Below are 6,156 nucleotides of genomic sequence, written 5' to 3'. Positions count from 1 at the left end.
GGGGACTGTCTTACTAAGCCAGTACAGAGCCAGCAGGCATCGGGTCACTGGGAAGCAGTTAAGATGGCCGTCCAGCGAAAGCCCCAACAGAGAAGCACGCAGGCCCAGCCGGCCATGAACCCCTTGGGGGACTTCGACCGACTCTGTGCAGGCTTTTGGTCAATGCTGTGCGACCGAGGAATGGCTCGCCATCTGGCAATGAAAATAGTGGCCACGTGGGTCCGTCCAGTAACCAGGAGGCGCCATTACAGGCATCCACTACAAGAACCCAGAAGAGCATCAAGACCCCGCAAACGCCATCGAGCCCAAGGGCGGGAAGCGGCGCCATATCGCATGGGCGAACATAATGACCCCCACGCACGAGAGAACACGACTGCTAAGCAGGCCTCCCACACAAGCTACCCACCAGCCCCAAGAGCCAACGTCCAGCGAAGCTCACATCTATCACTCCTCAGCACTGCTGCAAACCGGAGAGCTGACTCACCGACCAGCGCACGCCAACGAGACCCAGGGACGCAGGGCTTCCACACACCGGGGAGATCGCACCAAATACACCGACCAACGCAGGGGGCACAGTCTCAGCCCCAACACGGCATCGGCTGATCCGGCAGGGACTTGATCTAACTACCAGGCATAGTACTCGCTGTAACCCAGCCCCATATGCCCCAAATGAACTCCCACGAACATCAGTTAACAACGTTATTTTCTTCCCAGTTTTTCATTTCTCTTTTCTTTTAGACTGCTAATGTTAGCCCTTGAAATGTAACGTTTAGAAACAGCTTACCGTTTAGAATAACGATTGCCCATAGCATGTACATACATCATGAGCCCCTGTATAACATAAGGCTTAAACCTGTAGGCACATGAGGAAGGTTTCCTACCACTTGATAAATGCATCTCCTATATCTGTCTGCATGTAACAATATGCATAGGCCATAGGGACGCACTGCTCGACCCAAGGACAGTCTGCACTTTAATGAGGCGACCGAGGGATGTCTTATGGTAACCCACGTATTGCTAATATGATTAAAGGAATGTAGCCATAGAGGCCACCGGTATTGATGTACTGTACCAGTTTAGCTAACTGATTTACTCATTCACCTATTATAATTCACTACCAATCTACATGTCTGCTAATATGTTGCTCTGAATCGAATGTCTTGTTTTCTCAGCAGACTAGTAAGTTCCAGCATCTACCCCACTGCTGTAGAATATAGCGACACAACGCCAATATACACACAAACTACATTACAATGCAGTAAAACTTCGACTAGGTTAAGCCTGTAATTAAGCTTGTTTATATTACCATAAAATTGTGCATACACGCTAGCCACTGCCAAGCTTTTGTGAAATAATGTTTTTAATACGCTGTTGTGGCGTTTGCCAATGCTATGTACCACCCTGCACAACAAAAATAAAGAATTAAAAAAAAAAAAAAAAAAAAAAAAAAAAAATCGGTTTAAAAAAATGCGCGTTATACTCGAATAAATACGGTACTGGATATGTTATAACAACAGTTTATAAAACTTAAGCCTATAGCCAACAAAACGTGCAATATAAATAGACATACATTAACAAAATAACCATTCCACAACGACATATACGTAAGGAATAATTGACAACAGGCCATTGAATTATTAGAAAAATAATGCACACTCGAGGTGGTAATGCGGACACGACGCGAAGCGGGCGTTACACCTCGGGTGTGCATTATTTTTTCTAATAATTCGACGGCCTGGAGTCAATTATTCCACTTATACTACAGTTATCACACCTCAAAACATTGTTCAGATGATGCATTTCAAGACATTTCTCAAGTTTTTGTCATTAAAACACTCTTGTATGTAGGACTAATATCTTACGCATCAATTCCCATGCCTTCGTTGCTAATTCCAAAATGTCATTTAAGAGTTAGTAACTGAGATTTGAGACACTGATAGCAGACTAATGCAGTTTTAGTGCAGTTATTAGAGAGACCGAGAGAGGTTGCAATAATGAGACAGAAAAGCATGTGCGTCAATATTTAATTTATTTATTAATGCATTAGTTTTAATTCATTTGTTAATTTTATTTTTCCATTTATTGACAGTAGGCTGTAACGAAAACCTGTGCAGCAGGACTATCGATTTATGTAACCTATTTTCCGTTATTATAGTTGACTGCGTGAAGTGATATAGAAATGTAATGCGGTCAAGACTTGTCTGGAACCACTTTAGCCGTGCATCTCAATGAAAATAATGCACACCTTAGAACGTTTGTCAACAAATCAGATTGAAGCATTCAACGGCCCTGTAGTATAAAGAGAAACATACGATTTCAAAATGGCAGTGGCTTCCCAATCTGCCACGATAAAATTTCAAATCTGGTCTCCATAGCTGTCCTTGTTTTTGCAGATAAAAAGTGTCTATAAATAATTTGTTATTTAAAATAATATTTATAACGTCAGTGATAAAGTCGATTTAATGTTCAGGGATGGTTTCTTCAGCTTTCAGTATATTTTATAGCTTCAAAGCATTTTTGGTGGGGAATAATAGCGTACAAGGACTGAACATCATATGTAACTAAAATATAATTAGGTTTCCACAGCATTCCAACCATTGCCTGAAGTAGGGACGTAGTCTTTCAGATAAGATCAAATTTTTCAACTGAAGGCTGAAGTAAAATTTCCAGATACTAGGATAGATTGTTTGCTTTTTTTTTTTTTTTATCTTTTTTTGGATATTTTTTTTGCACCTTTACCACTGGTCACCTTTGGATGTTATCCAAAAGAAATATTTGATCTACGATTGGAGATTTATCACTGCACCCTATTCTAACTGGAGCTAGTTTAAGCTCCAGCAAATGTGAGTGGGCATGTATACATTGTATGTGGTCTGTGTTCCACCTTGTATATCAGTCTGCACCAATTGTTTGTTTTTCTGTTTTTTGTATGTACTCTTGGATTTAACTACAAGCCCCATCTGATGCAAGATTATTTGATACAGAAAATTGTGGACTACATCATGTTGAACTTTTCTGCATGATTTCCTATTATATTTATTATTTGTCTGTTATTTGGCGCAATCTGCTTTACCTCTGTTTGGTTTGTATGTATCCAACATGTGTGCGTGGAGTATTCTTTTTCCTTACAGTGTTTGCTGTCTCAGGTTATCCATTGCTAATTACGTAGCGCTTATCCCCAATTCTTAGGTAGGCATAGCTTGTCAAAGCTGAGTCGTGCCCTTTCTCCCTTCCAGACGTATTGTATCACCGCCGACTTAAGAGATGTAAAAAATCCTGGCGGGATGTGCCAGGGAATGGTGTGAAAATGGTAAAGTAGCCGCGGGAGAATGTTCATCTTTATTACCGATATACGCCCCTGCCAGGAGATGTGGTCGTAATTCCAGCTCTTAAGGTCGTTTAGTATTGTGCGCAAGAGGGGGATGTAATTCTTGGCATACAGTTCTTTCGGGTTCCTGGGTATCCAGATTCCTAGGTATCGCATCTGGTCCTGGCACCAATGGAAGGGGTACTCACGTTGAATTCGTTCTCCTGTGTTCGTCGGGGTTGAGACGTCTAATAGTTCGCATTTAGTTAAATTGAGCTTCAGCCCTGATAACTGGCCATACGTATCGAATTCTCGCATCAAGACCGGCAGGGATTCAGCTGGATCGTTTACGAAGAAGAGCATGTCGTCTGCGTATGCAGCTACCTTGTGTTCCTGGGTCCCATGCCTAAACCCTCTGATCTCTGGTGTATGTCTCACTCTATCCAGGAACGGTTCCAGCGAGATGGCAAACAGGAGTGGCGATAGTGGGCAACCCTGTCGCGTGCCATTGTGAATGGTGAAGGTGTCCGTAAGCGCACCATTCACCCTTACTCTGGCGCTGGGGTCTGTGTAGAGCGCTTCAATCCAAGTCATCATACCTCTTCCCAGTCCCACTTTTCGTAGTGTCGCCATCATGAAGCTCCAGTTTACCCGGTCAAAAGCCTTTTCGGCATCTGTTGAGAGCATTAGTAGGCCTGGTTTCTCCCTAAGGGCTAATGCTTGTATGGAAAACGCCCGGAGTGTGCAATCTCTGGCTTCCCTTCCCGGCACAAAACCCGTTTGATCCGGATGTATTAAGCGCGGTACATATTTTTGTAGTCTGGTGGCAATGATCTTGGTGAATAGCTTCACATCCGCGTTGAGAAGCGAGATCGGCCGGTAGCTACTGCAGTTTTCGGGGTTCTTGCCGGGTTTAGGGATTACCGTGATAGTAGCTGCTAACGTTTCCTGATGGAATGTGTCTCCCTGCTGGAGTCGATTGAGGGCTGCCATTAGATGTGGCGTAAGAATGTCTCTGAATGATTTGTAGTATCCCACCGAGAGTCCGTCTGGTCCCGGGGCCTTCCCTTTCTTCGCTGCCTTAATCGCCGCCTGTACCTCTTCCGTGGTGATCGGGGCCTCCAGTAGTTCCGCTTCTTCTGGTGTTAGAGCGGCTGGTTGGAAACCTTGTAGGTAACGCCATGTTGCGTCTTGTAGGTCCGCTCCGCGGGCGTCGGGAAGTGACGGTGTGGAATTGTACAGTTGTCGGTAGTAGTTACAAAATTCAGTGGCAATTGCTTCTGGGAATTGTGTGAGTGTGCCATCGGTCTTCCGCAGTTCATGTACTTGCGCCCTCGCTTGTTGGGGTCGGATCATGCGGGCCAGGAGCCTCCCACCCTTGTTAGCATGGATGTAAAAGAAGGCCTTGGATCGTTGTGTCGCCCTATGGTGTTTGCTGGCTACCAGGTCCGCCAGTTGTCGGCGAGCGTCCAGGAGTGAGCGATAATGCTCTTCGAGTTGTGATCGCTTGTGTTGTGCTTCCAGTCGGGAGATCTGGTCGGTGAGCTCCAACATACGTCGCTGCGAGTCCCTTTTTTTACGAGAGGCAATCCTGATGAGATGGCCTCGAAGTACACTCTTGTGCGCTTCCCATAGCGTCACTTTTGACACCTCTTCCGTGTCGTTTTCCCTGAAGTAGTTGGTGAGGTGTTCTGTCAGGGCAGCCTGCACTCCTGGGTCTGACAGGAGCGACTCATTCAGTCTCCATTCCGTCTTGGTGGGCCTGAACAGCGGGGAGTCCAGCCTCACGGACACTGCGCTGTGGTCCGACCATGGTGTTGGTGCGATTGTTGCTGATTGTAGGTGTCGTAGGCCTTCCTGTTGTATAAGAACATAATCGATGCGAGAGTATCTCCTATGTATGGCTGAGTAGTGCGTATAATCTCGAGTCGTTGGATGTATGGTCCGCCACGCATCCACCAGTCTTGAGTCCCTCATGGTCTTCTTTATAGCCCTGATCGCGGTTTGCGGTATACTGCTGTGTCCTGTCGAGGAGTCCAGCAACGGATCAAGCGGTGCGTTAAAATCCCCCCCTATGATGAGCGAACCTTCCGTGAATATTGCCAGTTGGCGGAATGTTTTGCACAAGAACATCGCCTGTTTTGCGTTGGGCGCATAAATAGAGGCAAAGGTGTATGTCCTCCCCGTAATCGTGCCTTTGATAAAAAGGAACCTACCGTTAGGGTCTGTCTTTTGGTCCAGCAAAGTGAAGGCAAGATTAGCAGCCAACAGTATCGCAACTCCAACCTTTCGGGCTTCGGGGTGAGTGCTGTGGTAGTTGATTGGGTAACCTCTGTCTTTCAGTCTATGGGTATCTAAGGATTTGAGGTGCGTTTCTTGTAGCATTGCTACTGAGATCCGTTTGCGATGGAGTTCCCTGAGGAGGTGTGTGCGCTTCTCAGGCGAGTTAAGGCCTCGGCAGTTCTGCGTGAGAACATGTAGAGGTGCTGCTGTGTACGCCATGGAGTGAGTGTGGGCGAAGTCACTGGCGTCTCCGTAGTCGTGTTCAGGAGGTCTGGGTCCAGTGGCCCTCGCGCTCGTCAACTGCCGGTGGGAGAGGAAGGGGGGGGGGGTGGATGGGGAAAAAGAATATAAGTACAGTTAGAGAAGAGGGAAGGTAAAACCTTCGTGAGTCACAATTCCCACGAGTTGGGGGCGGCTCAGCCCACGCCCAGTTCAGCCCGTCCCAGGAGGCCCCCGGTGTGAGTGCTCAGAGGTGTGATGTCAATAAGAGTCAAAGTTATCCCTTCAATACGAGGGAGTCCTGTGTAGCTGGGTGGATTACAAGACCGTACCGTTCCCTAGCAAGC

Source organism: Pelobates fuscus, chromosome 1 (assembly GCF_036172605.1).
Source record: "Pelobates fuscus isolate aPelFus1 chromosome 1, aPelFus1.pri, whole genome shotgun sequence".
NCBI lineage: Eukaryota > Metazoa > Chordata > Amphibia > Anura > Pelobatidae > Pelobates > Pelobates fuscus.
Note: the sequence above shows the minus strand (reverse complement) of the source record.